The 17,940-nt window shown below is 58.8% G+C and overlaps 1 protein-coding gene across 3 annotated transcripts in view; it reads right to left on the reverse strand.

Annotated features, from left to right (window-relative positions):
- ZNF217 (zinc finger protein 217) overlaps positions 1–17,597 on the reverse strand; it is a 33,876-nt gene extending 16,279 nt beyond the window's left edge. Inside the window, exons 1-2 of one of the 3 annotated variants that reach the window (XM_055140903.1) lie at positions 17,519–17,597; positions 6,178–6,257 (exon numbers count right to left, since the gene is read on the reverse strand). The gene's annotated coding sequence lies outside the window, so the exon portion shown is untranslated. Of the gene's footprint in view, positions 1–2,262; positions 2,401–2,617; positions 2,796–6,177; positions 6,258–17,518 lie in introns of those variants that run through there. The other 2 variants (XM_055140905.1, XM_055140904.1) reach the window with 2 other exon arrangements.
- Positions 17,598–17,940: the final 343 nt, after the last annotated feature.

Below are 17,940 nucleotides of genomic sequence, written 5' to 3' on the forward strand. Positions count from 1 at the left end.
CCCGGGGCGCGCGGAGGATGGGGGGGAGGGAGGAGGAGCGGGGACTTTGCACAGACCGCGGATCCCAAACTGCGCGCGCGCGCCCCCTCCGGCCGGGGGGCACGGACCCCGGAAGCGCCCCCCACACAGCAACAGGGCCCAGACACACCTTCCAAGGCCCGGCACGCGGGCAAGCCCCGCCCGCCAGCGCCAAGAAGCAGGGGTGGGGGGGCTGCACTCAGGGTTTTTAGGGCTGGGGGGTTTTCTCCCCCCTCTCCCAGGCGAGAAGCAATTAAGTTCTTTAGGCTGCACTTGTCAGCAAAGCCTCAAAAGGCTCTTTTCCCCCCCCTTCTCCCCTTTTTCTTGAAAATTGCATCTATTACTCACTCTTCGAGCTTCCACCCAAAAATTTAAAAAAAAAAAAAAACCTGGTGATTTTAAGTCTTTCAGTCTTTTATCCACGCGTGGGGGGGAGGGGGTGCGTCCCGCCGGCGACCCTCTGCGAGGGCCTTCTGGACATACAAAAGGTGAGGCCGCTCCCCCCCAGACCCGGCGCGCGCCCCCCTCTCCCAGCCCCCTACCTAGTGGCCGGGCCTGGCCGGCAGCTGTGGTCACACGCGCCTCGCTCTTTTGTTGAGCTTAATCTCATGTCAACTCATTCAAGCAACTCAAAAGCGATGAAGACATAATTGAATCAACCTGAACGGCGTCGGAGCGCGGCTGCTGCGCACACACACGCACACAGCACACAACACGCACACACGCGCGCGAAGGGCCCCGCATCCCGGGCCCGGGGGCGCCCCGCCAACGCCGCGCGCTCCGGAATGCGCCCCGCTCCGGCCACCGCGGCGCGGGGACTCGCCAGGGGGACCCGCACGTACCCAAGGCGTCCACCCTGCAGAACGGGGTGTGCGTGTCACGGAGGGGGGGTTCCTGGGACTCCACGGTGGTGGTGGGGGACACGCTATACTTTATTTGGGGGGTCCCGGGCGCGCCCGTGGGCGGCATCCCCGCGGGCCACGCCTGGGGAGGGGGAACTCCCCATCCCGCCCCGAAAACGCGGCTTCCCGTCCTCGGAGCCACTAGCCCGATTCCTCAAGTGTGGCCTGGGGGCGGTGGGACCCCGAGGATGGGGTAGGCGGCCCTCCCCCCACTTCTCCCCGCGACCCCAGCCCCGCGCACCTGGTGCCAGCGCGCGCATCCGCACGGGCCGGGGGCGGCCCCCCGCGGGACAGGCCGCCGCCCCCGCCCCGTGGGTGAGGGTGGGGGGGCGGGGCGCCCCCCCCAGCCGCCCGCCTTTGGGTGGGTGCGGGGAGGGGGGCGCCCGGGTCTGCAGGGGTGAGAGCGGCGCCGTCCGGCCACTCCGCGCTCCCGGCCCAAACTTCCCTTTAAAAAAAAAAAAAAAGCAGCCAAGCCGAGCAGCACTTTTTGGGGCGCACTTACTCCCACCCCGCCGGCCCGGGGGGCGCGGGCGCCGCTCTCCCGGCGGATTTGAGGGGGGTCCCCGCGGCGCAGCGAAGAGGGGCGGCATCTCGGACCCCCCCTCCCTCCAAGCACGCGTTTCGGACTCATTTAAAAAAAAAAAAAAGTTTCGGCAGCCGCCACCCTGCCGAGGGGTGGGGGAGGGGCCGCGCCGCCCCGGGCGCAGCCCGCGGGGACCCGGCGACGGCGGCGCGGGGCGCCGGGGGACCCCCGGCCGGGGGGCGCCCGGGAGGCGCGGCGGGGTCCGCGGCCGCGCCAGGCCCCGCCCTCGGCCCGCGTAGACGCGCCCTCCGCCCGGCCGGGGTGGACGGTCCCGGCCATTGTTCGCGGGGGACGCCTGTTAGGACGCATTGTTTGGGCGCTCTCCAACTGGCCCCGGGCCGCGGCGGGGACCCCCCGCGCGCCGCCGGCCCCACGGCCCGGCCGGGACCCCCCGCCCCGACCTTGGGGGGGAGGGGGCACGGCCGCGCCCGCGCCGAGCTCGCCCAACTTTCTTGGCGAACCGGCACCCCCGCCCCGGAGCCGGGATGAGGGGGGGTGGGAGTCGAGGGGGGAGGTGGGGGGGCGGCACGTCCCCGCCCGCCGCCCCCCGCCCCGGGGGGAGGGGGCCGTGGTCACTGTGTCCCCGAGTGAGTGTGCTGGGCGGGCGACTGTGGGCACACGCCGGGGGGCTGCCCCGCACCTGGGCGCCCGCGGGGAGGGGAGGGGACGGGGGGCGCGCCAGCGAGCGGCGCAGACTCGAGGGCGGCCGCGGGGGCGGCCCGGGGGGCCCGGCGCGGGAGGGGGCGCGCCCCCCGTTACCTGCGGCGGCGGCTCCTCGGCCATTTCCTCGCTCGCCGGCGGCCGGGACTGAACTGACACGGCACGAGCGAGCCGGGGTTTGAATGAGGAGGGCGCGGGCGAGGGGAGGGGGCGGGGAGCGGAGGGAGGGGACGGGCGCCGCCGGGCCCGCGGCCTTTTGTGCGGACACCTCCCGGGGCCCCGCGCCCGCCGCGGCCCCCCGGAGCCTCGCCGGCCGCCCCCCGCCCCGCGCACCCCCGGCCGCGGCGGGGTGGGGGGTGGGAAACGGCAAAAGTCATCCCCGAGGAAGCGCAGCGCCCCCCCCCGCGGCCCGCCCCTCCCACCCCCGCCGGGAGCATTTGGGGGCCGGGCTCACCTCGGGCGCGGGGCTAAGGTGAGCGGGGCGGGGGTGCGCACGGGGGGCAGAGGCGCGGGCGCCCCCTACTCGTCCGCGCGGGGACGGTGCAGGCGCGGGGGGGTCCCTAGGGCCGCCGGGGCGCGGCGCGTCCGGCGCCGGGGGACTGTTGGGTCAGAAAGTGCTCAGGGAGCAGCTGTTGCGCCCTCCCCCGGCCCGCCCGGCCCCGCGCCGCCCCGCGCCGCCCCCACCGGCCGCCCGGCCCCGCCCCCGCGCCCCGCCCCGCCGCCCACGTGACTGCGCAGGCGCGCGCAGGCCCCGCCCGCCTCCCGCCGGGGCCCCGCCCCCGCGCCGCGAGCGCGCGCTGCGCGGGACCGGCCGGGTGCGGGCGCGCGGGCGCCTCCCGCCATCCGCCGTAACGTGGCCCGCGGGCACGCGCGCGCGTCCCGGCGGCTCCGGTGACAGGTAGACGCGGAAGGCGCCGCGGGCGCAGTGCGCAGGCGCAGGCCCGGACCCCTCTCCCCCTCCCCCCCCCCCGCTGCCCCCTTCCCGTCCTGCTAGGTGTGTCGGGCCGCGGGGAGGGGCTCGGCGCCCCGGCCCCTGGGTCAGCCCTGACCTGTCCGCAGCATTCCCCTAAGAGGAAGGGGGCGCGACCGTCCAGGACCAGCAGCTAGGGGGCGGCGGGGGGGGGGGGGGGTGTCTGGGTTTTGGGATTTTTTTTTTTTTTTTTGAGATTCCCTTAAGTGTGAAGAAGGTCGGAGTCGGGCTGAGCTCCCTGTTTGTTTAAGACTCTTCCGAAATCCCTGTTTTTCTGGAAGGGCCAGGCTTGGGCAGCGCTGATGCCCGCAGATTTCTAAACTTGGCTCCTGTTCCAAGAATCCACTTGGCTCGGCTGGAGAACCCACGTGCGTGTAAACCCGGGCTTACACCGGGACAACAAATCAAAAAAAAAAAACCAAACAAACAAAAACCTGCTTTTTCCCTCTTCTTCCCCAACTGTTTGGGGCTCTGACCTCCGCCCTAGGTGAGGCTACTCCTCCGCCCCCGCTGCCAGGACGACCCCACGGAGAAGCCCCAGGACCCTCTCTCTTTTTTTAAGTTTTCTACCCCCACCCCAGATGCAAATGAACGCGGGCCCACACAATAGCCTGGTCGTGCCAAATCGGAAAATCTCGACTGGATCAAGGAAGGCACTCCAAGAGCACACTGAATAATAAAAGTTAATTAAATATAAGTAATAGCTTATTGACAAATGTATTAAGCATCTTGAATAAATTCTGAGAAGCTCGGGAGCGCACAATGAAGCATTCTTCCTAAAAAGGGCACTCAGGTCCTCGCTGGCATTTGCTGTGACCCCACAGAGGGATGGTTAGCCTATGTTTTTGTTGTTGTGTTGTTCTTTAAAAAAGTGCACCAACTGCAGGGGACCCACAGCGCCCCAGCCCGGGGCCCGGGAGGCTGCATTTCCCTGGCCCCAGGAGGGGACCGTTTCCAGTGCCCTTTCTCGGGACAGGCAAAGACCTTTTCTTCCTACAAGTGTCTTCTGAAGCCTCCTAGTCACATCCTAAAACAGCCCCGAAACATCCTCTTAGTAAACAAGAAACTTCATTTCACTTATCAAAACAAACGCCTGGGAGCCCGGGCTGCCGCACAAAGCCGGAAACCAGTGGGACCAGGTCGGGTCCGTCTCCACGGCAGGCCCGCCTCGCTGTGCATGCTAATGGGTAACCTTTGCACTCGGGGACCTTGGATGCAGCGCGCAGCAGAGACTTCAAAATCCCGAGTGTCAAAATGCAACCCCCCCACCCCTAAATTTAAAAAAATAATTAAAAAAAGAAATTTTAAAAGGCCCAAACTTTGGGGAAGGGACAGGGCGGCCACCAGCTGTTGGGATACACAAGCCAGTTTCACCAGCGACAATGAGACTCCTCGTTGCTACTGAATTATTTTCGGAGGGGAAAAAAAAAGCTTTTTTTTTTCCCCTCCTCCTTGTCGACAGAGCTACCCCAGGTTTGGCTTCATGTAACATCCGATGGTTTATTACTGTTCCTCTTACCCCCTCCCCCCCCAAAAAATAACCTTTTATGATGTGGAAGCTTTCAGAAAGGGAGAGGTAATTGTTTGCACGCATCTATCTGCGGAAGACTTTTTCTCCGAGGCTCCTTAGGTTTGGAGCAGAGAAATTACAAAGAACCTTCTTCCTGGCGAGGCGCCAGCGAAACTGGGAAATCATTGCAAAATTCTGCCCGCGGCCCGGGGCCGGGTGGCAGCTCGAGACCGCGTGGTTTTTAAAGGGCCCCGGCGCTGCTCCGCGCCTGCCGGCCCGCGTGTTTATTTGGATTACTTGGAAAGCATGTGTAGTTCGCGCCGCGTCTACAGGGGATGGGGGGGAAGACCCTCGAAAAAGGGGGGCGGCGGGAACAACGTCGGCTTGGGTAGGCTCAGGGCACCTGGGTAGGCTCCTGGCGACCCGGGCTCATCATGCCAATGACACTGCGAGCGGGACGAACGTTGCAAGCCACCGGGAGTTGGGGGGGGAGGTGCCCGGGGATGGGGGGTATGGGGGGAACCACAATTTAGCGCCACCCAGTGAGTGGGGCGGAGGGGGGGGTCGCATTTGCCAACACTCTTCTTCCAGACCCCCAGGAAAGGGAGTCAGGAGTGCTCCCATTTCAGGGGGAGGGGGATTTATAAAAAAAAAAAAAACACCTTTATAAGCTGAGCGGCGGCACCAGGGGTTGCGGCCCAAGCGCCCCACTCCGGGGCGCGGCGACCAGCGTGGGCCACGCCTCATTTTTCACGATCCAAACAGACCAGACCTTCCCGCCACCCCCCCACCCCCATCCTTCTCCGCGCTGGGGGGGAGGGGGTGTGCTTCCCAAAATCGCCCCATTATCTCTGCTCCCCGTGCACACACACACCCACCCGGGATGGGGGGCGGGGGCTGACTCCGAGGGGGGGGGCTGACTTCTCCTTTTCTCGGGACCCTCCCTCCCTGCCTGCCCGCCCGCCGCCAGAATCTCAGGTTTAAAGAACAAAACAAACAGACCAGGAAGCCCTCCCTCCCCCCCCACATCCCCCCCCTCCCCGGCCCCGTGGCTCTATTTAACGTTTACTGGAATGCTCTCGGGAGAGGGTGCCTGCACGGAGAGGGGAGCGGACGGACGGACAGACAGACTGACTCTCCTAATGCGAGTTTCCCGTCCCGGCCCCGAGTGGGTCCGCCCGGCGCCAGCAGCGGGGCCGGGCGCTGGGGAAGGAGCCGGGGCTGGATCCAGCAGGAGGACCTGCCCCGCCACCGCGGCCAGGAGCGGGCCGGGAAAGGAGAGGAAGTTGGAGGGGAACCTGCCAAGGTCCGGGCCGACTGCACAGGCTGCCCGAGAAGGACGAGGGACCCCGGCACCCTGCACCCAGGAGGGGCCCCCGGCCACTCCGGCCACCCACTTCTGTCCTATTAAATCTCCGGATCCCCCACGCCAGCCTCCTTCGACAAGCCCTGGATAAGTCATAATAATCATCATAATCTTAATTTAAAACATCACCCTCCGAGCACCGGCTGGAAATAAACCGCAGGAACTCACCTCGGAGAAGTGCGGGCCAGGTCGGGCACGCGGAGGCGCCCACTCCCGGCGCGGGCCAACCCACCTGGCTCCCGGCGATTCTGGAAGGAAAGGGATTTTGCTGGTTTTTCAACAGCAAAACAAAGAGGGAGGGGCCCCGGTAGGGCTCAATCTAAATAAAGGTTTCGATCCAAGCCCCAGACGGGCGGGATGGAGCTGTGCGACCTTGAGCGTGGGCAAGGGTGCCGGGTTTCTTCTCCCGGTCCCCCTGGCCAGGTGGGGATCATGTCACACCCCACGGGGCACGCACCGTGACCGTGACTGCCTTTCCGGAGCATTCTGGGTGGACTTTCAAGGCCGACCCCACTCGAGAGTGGAAAAGGCACAGGTGCCGCATTTGATCAGTGCCAGGCGCGAGGCCTGGGGGTGCCAGGGTGGCACCGATCCTGCCATCCTCGCCGGAGGCCCCAGGTTCGAGCCCTAACGCCACACCAGGACACTTCAATAGAAGGGACAGCAGGCAGAGGGGGTCGGGCTTTGCACTGGCCGCCCAGGGCCATGATCTGCAATACCCCATATGGTCCCTAGAGCCCCACCTGAACCCCGTGCCACCTGGGGTAAGTAGCCCTGAACACCAACCAGGGTGGCCTCAAAACCGAAAAAATAGGGGCTGGAGCGATAACACAGTGGGGAGGGCATTTGCCTTGCACTCGGCCAACCTGGGTTCGATTCCCAGCATCCCATAGGGTCCTCTGAGCACTGCCAGGGGTAATTCTTGAGTGCAGAACCAGGAATAATCCCTGTGCATCACTGGGTGTGACCCAAAAAGCAAAATAAATAAATAAATAAATAATTTTTTCCCCTTTTTGGGTCACACCCAGCCATGCACAGGGGTTACTCCTGGCTCTGCACTCAGGAATGACTCCTGGCGGTGCTCAGGGGACCCTATGGGATGCTGGGAATCGAACTCGGGTCGGCCGCGTGCAAGGCAAATGCCCCACCCACTGTGCTATTGCTCCAGCCCATAAATAAATAAATTTTAAATATAAGATATGGTGTCTCATAAGAAAAAAAAATGGAGGGGACTGGAGCAATAGCACAGCCGGTAAGGCATTTGCCTTGCACACGGCCGACCAGAGTTCGATTCCCAGCATCCTGTAGGGTCCCCCGAGCACTGCCTGGAGTCATTCCTGAGTGCACCAGCCAGGAGTAACCCCTGTGCATCACCGCATCACCGGGTGTGACCCAAAAAAGAAAAAAAAAAAAGTTTTAAACTCCAGCAAGTATCCTAATTTTCAGAATGGCTCTTCAAAAGCTTGGGACTTCGACCCCTGGCACCCCATATGGTCCCCCTTGCCTGCCAGGAGGGATCCCTGAGCACAGAACCAGGAGTATAACCCTGAGCACTGTGGGGTGTGGCCCCAAAACAAAACAGAAGCTTTGGGACTCCGCTGGTTTTCCTGAGAGGAAGTTTGGGGATGAGGAAGGGGCACTGAGTCACCCCACCATCAGCATCACCTCAGTCCCCCCACGTGTACCCACTCGCTGAGGCCACGCCTGGCTCCCTCTTCCCGTCGCCCCGCACGGCCAGGCCCCTCCAGCTTTGCGCCCGTCATCTGACCCAGGTCCCTCCATGCAGTGATGGACCACCCTGCCCAAGTCCCCCTTTCCCAGACCAGAGGACCCTCACTTGGAGGTGAGGGGCCAGGCAGGCGTTCTCTGGTCTCAGCCTCCAGATCTGAGCACTGCTAGGCCCACTTCCTTCCCCTTCTTCCAGGAAGTCAGCCATCATGTCTTCCACGGCTGGCCTGACCTGGGGGGTTGGGGCGGGAGCCCAAACAGTGCTCAGGTTGGGCCCAGCCCCACAATTCATGGCCACCAGGGCTCATTAGCCGCCACTGGGCCAACATGCAGTTCCTCTCGAGCTCTGCAATCCCGGGACCATCCACAGGTGCCTGTGGGGCCACCAGAGCCACCCCGTGGTCACTCAGGAACGTGTCCCCCCAACGCTGAGGCCAAGGGTGGTGGCTGTGGGCGTTCCGCAGAGTGGAAGCGTCTGGTCCTCCAGTGCCCCCTCTTGCAAGCGCCTTCTCCCGACAATGTCAGTCATTTCTGGCTGGCGGGGCCAAAGCCGACAGGGGCAGCTCGCCGGCCGTGCACCCGGCCGACAGGACCAATCCCCGGCACCCCACACGCCTGCTCCCCTGGGCCCCACCAACCATCAATGCCTGAGCACAGAGCCAGGAGTAAGCCCTGAGCACCTCTGGGAGCTGCTCCCACAGCAAAAACAAACCCAAACACGTTCTGGCTACAGGCTCCTCGTGTATAAAACAGAAGGCGAGAGGGGGAATGCAGGAGAAAAGAGGGAGATCTTGGAAGCTCTCATCATGAAGGAAAAATTAGACAGTGAAGCCTATGAACTTCAGAGCATCGTGTCAGTTTGGGATTGTTTGTTTGTTTGTTTTTTGGGGTCACACCCGGCCATGCTCAGGGGTATTACCTCTGGCTCTGCACTCAGGAATCACTTCCTGGCAGTGCTGGGGGGTGGGTGGGTGGGGGGAAGACCCCTATGGGATGTTGGGGACCAAATCTGGGTCTGCCGCATGCCAGGCAAACACCCTCCCCACTGTGCTATCAGCACTATAAGGCTCAAATGTATGCATTATACGCAGTCACCATATCTCAACACTGGAAAAGGAGGGTCAGGGGAGAGAGCAGAGGGGCTGAGACGCTGGCCTTGTGAACTGCCAGCCCAAACCCCCCAGAGAAATCACAGCCACCAGGAGGGACCCAAAAGAGAGAGAAGACAGACGTGGTGAGAAGTACTCTGTGGCAATGCCCAATTCCTGGGGGGTCAGGCTGCAGAATTTGGGGCCCTGCCACTCTTTTCATTTTATTTTTATTTATTTTTTTTGCTTTTGGGGACACACCCGGCAATGCTCAGGGGTATTACCTCTGGCTCTGCACTCAGGAATTACTCCTGGCAGTGCTTGGGGAACCCTATGGGATGCTGGGATTCGAACCCGGGTCAACGAGGTGCAAGGCAAACGCCCTCCCCGCTGTGCTATCGCTCCAGCCCTGATCCTGCCACTCCTCAGGGCTTTAGTGATACCCTGTTTATGCCAAAGAATACCGGAGGCTTGGGGAGGGGAGGCAGGGCCTCCATTTCCTTCCCGTCAGGGGCAATGGGCAGGTTGAGTCTGAGGCCAAAGTCCACCCTGTTCCCCAACTAAATCCCTTCACTGTATCACTGTAGGACTGTCCTCCATTGCTCATAGATTTGCTCAAGCGGGCACCAGTAACGTCTCTATTGTGAGACTTGTTGTTACTGTTTTTGGCATATCGAATACGCCACGGGGAGCTTGCCAGGCTCTGCCACAGGGGCGAGATACTCTCGGTAGCTTGCCGGGCAGACGGGGGCGGAGGAACTGAACCCAGGTCGTCGGGAGTGTACAAGGCAAACGCCCTGCCCACTGTGCTATCTATCTCTCCAGCAAATCCCCTTACATCCTAAAAGTCAGCCTCTGGGCAGGAGCCATTAGCATAGCAGGTAACCTTACCCAGATGGGAAACTCACCCGGGTTCCACCCCAGACATCCCGTAGGTCCCCTGAGCACTGCCAGGAGTGATTCCTGAGCACAGAGCCAGAAGGAACCCCTGAGCATTGCGGGGTGTGCTCCCACCCCCACCCCACCCCCCAAAGAAAGACTTTTAGCCATAGTTCAGGGCTATTTCCTGCATGCTATCTGGGGGCCCAGGTGAGCCCCCCCCATCTGAAGCCGTAGTATTTGGTGGCTGCCCCGGGCCAAGCTCTCAGTTGCTCCCTTGGGTTCTCTGCCTGTCTGTGGACACGCGAATCTCCTCTAAAAGCAGGGAAGAAAGGTCACGTACATTTATGTCCTGGCAGCAATTAGCGGAGTGCAGTTTGCCCAGAGCTGGGAGGGCAATAAACGTTTGGAAAGATGAAGACGTTTTAGACTTGGCCTCAGTCTTGCCCACCTGCCCCAGCTTCGAGGTGCTGACTGGCTTAGTAAGTTCTGGATCTTTCCAGGTTGGGCCCTCCCCACCCCCCTACCCCCCTGTCTGAAACTAGAGGGGCCCTAGGTTGAAACCTAAGTGTAAAGAAGCAATTGCCCATAGTTTATATTTATTATTATTATTATTATGTTGTTGTTGTTGTTGTTGTTGTTGGTTTGGGGGCCACGCCCAGCAGGGCTCAGGGCTTGCTCCCAGCTCTGCACTCGATCACTCCTGGCAGAGACACACGGAGTGGCACGGATGGCGTAGCCGTGTACGAGCCTTACCACAGCACTATGGCTGCAGGCCAGGACCAGTAACTGGGGGGGGGGAGGCTTGGGGCCACACCCAGCGGTGCTAGTGCCCACTCGGGGCAGTGCTCCGGAGCCCAGATGACCCATCCGAGGCCAATAACACACACAGCACTAGCACTAGTCTCTGTATTATCTCTCCATTCCTCCGTGTTTTATGTAAAACTTGTGAGCACCCCCGACCCCCCAAAATAGCCCCACCGTATCCTACCCAACCTAAGATGCTTCTACCCACGCCAACACCTAGTCAGGAATAGGTGTGGGGGCCAGAGCGAGGGGACAGCAGGGAGACACCCCACAGGTGCCCGAGCCCACCAGGAGTGATCCCTGAGCACCGCCAGGTTTGTCCTATAAATTCCTACCTCCAATTTTTTTTTTTTTTGGACCTCGTATTCTTCACTTTTCCCAACTTCTGTCACTGTCACTGTCATCCCATTGCTCATCAATTTGTTCGAGCAGGCACCAGTAACGTCTCTCATTGAGAGACTTATTGTTACTGTTTTTGGCATACCCAATACGCACGGGGAGCTTACCAGGCTCTGCCTCTTGGGCTTGATACTCTCGGTACCTTGCCAGGCTCTCCGAGAGGGCCGGAGGAATCGAACACGGGTCGGCCGCGTGCAAGGCGAACGCCCTCCCCGCTGTGCTATCGCTCCAGCCCCTCCCAACTTATTCTTTAATATTTAGAGGATTCTGCCTTCTCTATCCAAACTTTTAAAAAGAAAATGTAAGGTACTAGTAAAAACAGAGCCTGATCCAACACAACCGTGACCACTGCCCAACTCTGTGACCCCTATCCGTCTGTCCGTCCCCGCCCAACCCAAACCAGCGCCTACAGACCTGATGAAAATTCCCTCCCATCAGTGAGAGAAACATGCACTCCTCTGAGTCTCCGCGTGGTTTACCTTGAACTTCTGTCTCCCGCCAAGGTACCCTTTCCCTTAAGCCGCACTAATCGCCCTCCGGATTCTGCCCCAAGGCAAAAATAAATACATAAATAAATAAATCTCCAATGTGGTCCCAAAAAGTCCTTGCTGGCTAAGCACCAAAAGCCACACCCCATGGCCCTGGTCAACCTTTGCGCTGGATTCATTCCAAGAATATTTCCTGACCTTCCTGTTGGGTCACCAGCCCCTGGCTAGGGAGTAATTAAAGAGTGAGGTCCAGAGCTCTCGGGGACAGGACACCTGCCTTCATGGAGCTTGTTTTCACAGAAGAAACACATTCAACAGAAACAGAAATCAGGGCGCGTATAATGACGCCACTGCCCTGGAGAAACCCCTGCTTAGCTGCCTCCAACACAAAGATGCTCTCAGCGACGTTGTGATCAGCTTGAAAAAACTAGCCCCTGAAGCATGTTCATCAAAAGGAATGAAGAGGGGCTGGAGCAATAGCACAGCGGGTAGGGCGCTTGCCTTGCACGCGGCCAACCCAGGCTGACCCAGGTTCGAATCCCAGCATCCCATATGGTCCCCTGAGCACCGCCAGGGGTAATTCCTGAGTGTAGAACCAGGAGTAACCCCTGTGCATTGCTGGGTGTGACCCAAAAAGCAAAAAAAAAAAAAAAAAAAAAAAAAAAAAAAAAAAGGAATGAAGAAGGGGGAGGGGGGAGCCTTTAAGGACAAAAAAATATGGAAACCAAAAAAATAAAATTATTTTTGTTTGGGGGTAACACCTGGCAATGTCCCAGGCTTACTCCTGCCTCTGTGCTCAGGGATCCGTCCTGGCGAACCCAGGGGTGCTGGGGATCAAATCCAGGTCGGCCACGTGCAAGGCAAACATCCTACCCACTATACTATTGCTCCAGCTCCAAAACAAACTATTTTTTTTAAGTGGGCATAAGGTTGGAGAGAGCGTACAGGAGGCTAATGCATTTGCCTTGCATGCAGCCGGTCCCAGTTCAAACCCTGGCACTGCGTGTGGTTCCCCAAGTCCCGCTAGGAGTGAGCCCTGAGCCGAGAGCCGGGAGTAAGCCCTGAGCACCACTTGGCATGACGCCAAAATCAACAGCCAAAAAAACACACCAGGGTCTGAGCAATAGTGCAGCAGGTAGGGCGTTTGCCTGGCAGGTGGCCGACCCGGGTTCAATCCCCAACATCCCATATGGTTCCCCCCCACACAAGCACTGCCAGAAGTAACCTGAGTGCAGAGCCAGGAGTAACCCCTGAGCATCGCCACGTGTGATGCCCAAGAAACACACGTACACACACCATCAAGCGCCTAAGAGGTATGTCATTTGTAGAGGCCCCAGAGCAAGAATACAGCAAAAGTATCATTTGCCTTGCACATGGCTGATCCAGGTTCAATCTCCAGCATAAGGTACCCCGAGCCCTGCCAGGAGTGATCGTTCAGCGGAGCCAGGTACAAGCCTTGAGCACAGCCAGGTGTGGCCCCAAAATAAAACAAAAGTAAGAGGGGCCGGAAAGATGGTACAATAGATAAGGCGCTTGCATTGCACCCAACCAACCCTAGTTCCATCCCATATGGTCTCCCGAGCACCACCAGGAGTTTCCTGAATATAGAGTTGGGGTGACCCCCGACTACCCCAGGGTATAACCCCCAAACTAAACAGCAATCGTAATAAAATATGCCATTAGTCTGGAAACCGCTAAGCCCTGACACCGCTGGGTGTGGCCCCAAAACAAGGATTTGTGAATAATTTTGATACAAATATCAAGTCACCAGAGAGTATTGGGGGGAGGACTCCTGAGCCCTACCAGGAGTGATCCCTGAGCACAAAGTCACCCTCCAGGCACTCGATTGTTGTGTGTGTCTGTGTGTGTGTGTGTGTGTGTGTGTGTGTTGGGGGGTTACACGCAGCAATGCTCAGGGGTCACTCCTGACTCAACTCAGGTGACTTCTGACCGTGCTTGGAGGACCAATGGGATGTGAGGAGTAAGCCCTGAGCACCACTGGGTGTGATCCCAAACCCAAACAATAAACAAGCATTGGGGCTGGAGCAACAGCACAGCAGGGAGGGCGTTTGCCTTGCACGCGGCTGACCCAGGTTTGATTCTCAGCATCCCATATGTTCCCCTGAGCACCGCCAGGAGTAATTCCTGAGTGCAGAGCCAGGAGAGTAACTCCTGAGCAACACCAGGTGTGACCCAAAGAGCAAAAAAAAAAAAAAAAAAAAAAAGTATTGAATCATTATTTTGATATCCGCAATACAATCAAGTCACAGAATGCATCTATTCCATCTCAGTTAAAGAAGTAAACATGGAAACACGTGACTAAGAGCAGGGAAGACGGAGTGGGTGAGTGGGCAGAAGCGGGGAATTCTCTAACTGGGCGGCGGCTAAGGTGAAACAGTGTCACCAGGGCCACCAGAGAGCAGGAGGCTGGGGGAATCCACGGGATCAGGGGCTAACCCCCCCCACTCACCATCTCCTCGCTGGTCCAGCCGCCCGCACGGCCCTCCCGCTCAGTCTCCCCCCACACACATGCCATGTATGCGCAGATGTCACCCTGCGACCTGCTCCCCACCCTGAGGCCCCTCTTTGTTCAGTCACCCTTTGTTCCTTCCGTGCCCCCTTTATGACACGGGCTGGGCAGGGCCCGGCCCTGCCTGGGGATATTTTCTTAGGACCAGTGAAGTGGCAGTTTGGGTCCCAGGCCAGAAGCCAGCTGACAGGAAGGGTTCTGCTGCCTTTGTGCTCTTCTACTGCATCCACTGAGGATTTTTTTTTTTTTTGCGCTTTTTGGGTCACAGCCAGTGATGCTCAGGGGTTCCTCCTGGCTCTGCACTCAGGAATTACTCCTGGCGGTGCTCGGGGGACCCTATGGGATGCTGGGAATCAAACCCGGGTTGGCCGCTTGCAAGGCAAATGCCCTCCCCGCTGTGCTCTCACTCCGGCCCTCCACCGGGTATCCTCCACCTGCTTCTTCTTGGACCCTCACGTGACTCAAGCCGGGTACCCCAGGAAACGCACCCCAGCCCCCACGCCCGTTCTCCCAGACATCTGCTTTGTTTCTTTGGTTTTGAGGCCACATCAGGCGATGCTCAGGGGTGACTCCTGGCTCTGCACTCAGGAACCACTCCTGGCGGTGCTCAGAGGACGGGATGCCAGGGCTCAAACCCATGTTGCAGTTGCGCCTTACCCACCGTACCATCTCCCCGGCGCCCGGGGTTAACTAAATGCTCGGTCTACAGTGCACTAAGGAGAATAATAAGGGGAGGCCAAGGGCAGCCCCCCGGAGTAGAGATGGACACGAAGATGCTGTTCGACGGGCTGGGGACTGCAGGTGGAGTGGAAATGGAAGGGGTGTGAGAGCGTTCCTGGCCGAGGGGTGAGTCTGCAAAGGTCTGGAAGCAGCCTGCAGAGGGGAGGGGGAGGGTCCGAGCAGCCGGCTGGGCATTGGGGCTGGCACAGCTGAGGGAAGTCTGAAAGCAGGGCCGGGTGGTTTGCAGCTCCAGGTGTTACAAAGTGGATTATACTGAATGAAACTCAGTCTGAGGAGTGGGGCAGGGCAAATGACATCATCACTCCCTATTAAAGGACTCACGGGACCACGTGTGCTCCAAATACAGTGGCACAGGCAGGGCCCCGCTGGCATCACGCAAGGGCATCTGAGTTCTGGGTGACTTGACAAGTACCACGGAGGTCCATAGTGGTGAAAGAGCAAGAAGGAGGAGGAGGAGGAGGAAGAGAAGAGAAGAGAAGAGAAGAGAAGAGAAGAGAAGAGAAGAGAAGAGAAGAGAAGAGAAGAGAAGAGAAGAGAAGAAGAGAAGGAGGAGGAGGACGAGAAGAAAGAAGAGGAGGAGGAAGAGAAGAAGAAGGAGGGGGGAGGAGACAAAGAAGAAGGAAAAGGAGAAGAAAAAGAGAAGGAGGAGGAGGAAGAGGAGGGAAGAAAAGAAGAGACGGAGAGGGGGCTGGAGCGATAGCACAGTGGGTAGGGGGTAGGGCGTTTACCTTGCACACGGCTGACCCAAGTTCGATTCCCAGCATCCCATATGGTCCCCCGAGCACTGCCAGGAGTAATTCCTGAGTGCATGAGCCAGAGTAACCCCTGAGCATCGCCAGGTGTGACTCCAAAAAGCAAAATAAAACAAAATAAAACTTATTCGTTTAAAAAAAAGAGAGAAAGAGAAGGGAAGAAAGAAGAGAAGAGGAAGAAGAAGGAGAAGGAGGAGGGAAAAAGAAGAGGAGAAGAAATGAAGAAGACAATTTCACCCTATGGATATCCAACACTGAGCAGGATGTTACTGCCACCTGCAGTGTCCTGCGATTCAGAGCCAGTTCAGACCGGAAATACTAACGGCTGGGCAGGGCAGGTACCCCCCTGTACCAGCTCTGGATTCCCAGGCCCAAGTCAGGGCCCAGCTGCCCAGACTCTCAGGAGGGGCAGAGGTGGTGGGTAAGGACCGGAAACTGGCTTTCTGGGTTCGAACCCAGAGTCTGGGCCACTGGCCAGCCTTCCCTGCTGCCCCATCTCCGAGATGGGGGCAATGAGACTAACGGGCAAGCCCATGACGCAGGAAGACGCAGGGAGAAGCTGGCATGCAGGAACCAACTAAGAAACGCGGCAGTTACAAAGCTCAACGCCTGGCACCCAAAGGCCCTGCTCACGGGAAGCCAGCACTGCCCTCAAACCCAGCGCAAGTCAGACCCAGGACCGCACCCTGACACCCCCCCGAAAAGCCAGAAAGTTGTCCAGAACCATACCTGGGTGGGGTGATCTAGAGGACAACCTGCACCTCAGTGTCCAGCCAGCACCTTCCTCATCGGGGAGCGGCCAGGGATGGGACAGAGAAGAGTGAGTAGCGGCAGAGTGCAGGGGTCCTTTTAAATGCCCCCCTCTAGACAGTGGGCGTGGCCTGGCGCACACACCCTAGCCCAGGATGCTGGGATTAAGGTGAGGGGGGCCACACCCTAGCTAGGGAGCTGCCCCCATTCTCCACTCCTCATGGGAACGGTTTCTCAAAATAATAATAATAATAATAATAATAATAATAATAAAATGATGGACAGAATCCCAGTCGCGTGCTCTTGGGCTTAGCTGCCTGGACACAGAATTCCTGCCGCCACATTGTGGGCAAACTCCAGGGGCGTTGGAGAGTTTCCACTGTTGGTGGAGTTCCCAACAGCCCCTGCCTTGCACCCTGATTTCCCCCCCCCGCCCCCGCACCCCCCAACCAAGATGCCCTTCAACGCCCCCCACCCCCACCCCATCCCCTTCCACGCCTCCCCATCCTTTCTGGCTGGGACGCAGGGAGCACATCTTGTTGACATATTTTAACAGATACTAAGCCTGCCCGACCTCTTAAAAATATCTGAAGAGATTATGTTTTGTTCCCACTTGTTTTGTTTGAAGGAACGTCCTCCCCGGGAGCCGAGTGGGATGAAAACAGAAGGGGGGGAAGGACCGGGAGAATAGAACCCTCTTTCCTGAACGCCCCCCCGCGCCCGCCCCCGCAAAAATAAGGGGGGGAAAAAAAGATTCCAGATGCTGAGCTTTAAAGAGCCATCTTAAGGCTTTTATCAAAGTTCCTTTTTTTGTTTTCCCTCCATGACACACGCCCGTCAGAATAGCTTTTCTTTCTCTTCGCGTCCAAAAAAAAATTTTTTTTAATTATTATTATTATTTTTTTAAATCTGTCTCATCAATGTCTACAAACCAAGACAATTGGATTTTTCGACAAGGATTTGTCACTGCGCGGCTTGCGGCTGGCTCCCGGGAAGGAAAACAGGAATGTAGCGAGAAGTAACCAGTTCCCGGAGCCGCGGGGATGTGAAATCTACAAATCAGAACAACGTGTCCCCAAGGAAACCGGGTAGAATCGGGGCTGGAAGCTGAAATGGCTGAGCCTTAATCCTCCCTTACCCCTGCTCAGGAAATGCCTGCCACTAGAAGTTTTCTGCTGATTTTTCTTTTTTTTTTTTTTTTTTGCATTATCAACCCAGCTATAAGGAGTGGGGAGGGGGAGGGAATAAATAATAATAAAAGGAAGACTCTTTAAAAGAGGAAAAAAAGCAAGCACGCAAACAAGCCCGTCCGGGAAGAAAAAGAAAGGAGAAGAGGAGAAGGCTGACCTGTGCAAATTCCCACTTCCTCCGGGATGGGCAAGAGGCGAAGGCGCGCGCTCCCCTCCCCCGCGCCGGCTGCAGACTCATCCCCCCACGTTTGCAACAAGTAGACCCGCGTCCTGGCGGGGGTGGGGGGTGGTCTGGGGCAGCCCAGCGCCGGCCAGGCTTGGGAGGGCCCTGGAGACACACACGTGTGTGCCTGGGCCGCGGGGGCGCGGGCCCCGCGCGCTCATCCTTTGTGAGTGGCAGTGTAAATTGGTCCAGGCCTTTTGTCAACAACTCGGGGACGCAAGTCAAGGGCCTGACAAATGTTCAGACACGCGGGGTGCGGCGGATCACGCTCCTGGAACAGGTCCCGGGGAAATAGCCCTCTTCAAGGGGATGGGGGTGGGGGGAGTAGGGTTCTGCAGATAGAAGGTCTGTCCCAG

This window comes from Sorex araneus, chromosome 5 (genome assembly GCF_027595985.1).
Source record: "Sorex araneus isolate mSorAra2 chromosome 5, mSorAra2.pri, whole genome shotgun sequence".
In the NCBI taxonomy this organism is placed as follows: domain Eukaryota; kingdom Metazoa; phylum Chordata; class Mammalia; order Eulipotyphla; family Soricidae; genus Sorex; species Sorex araneus.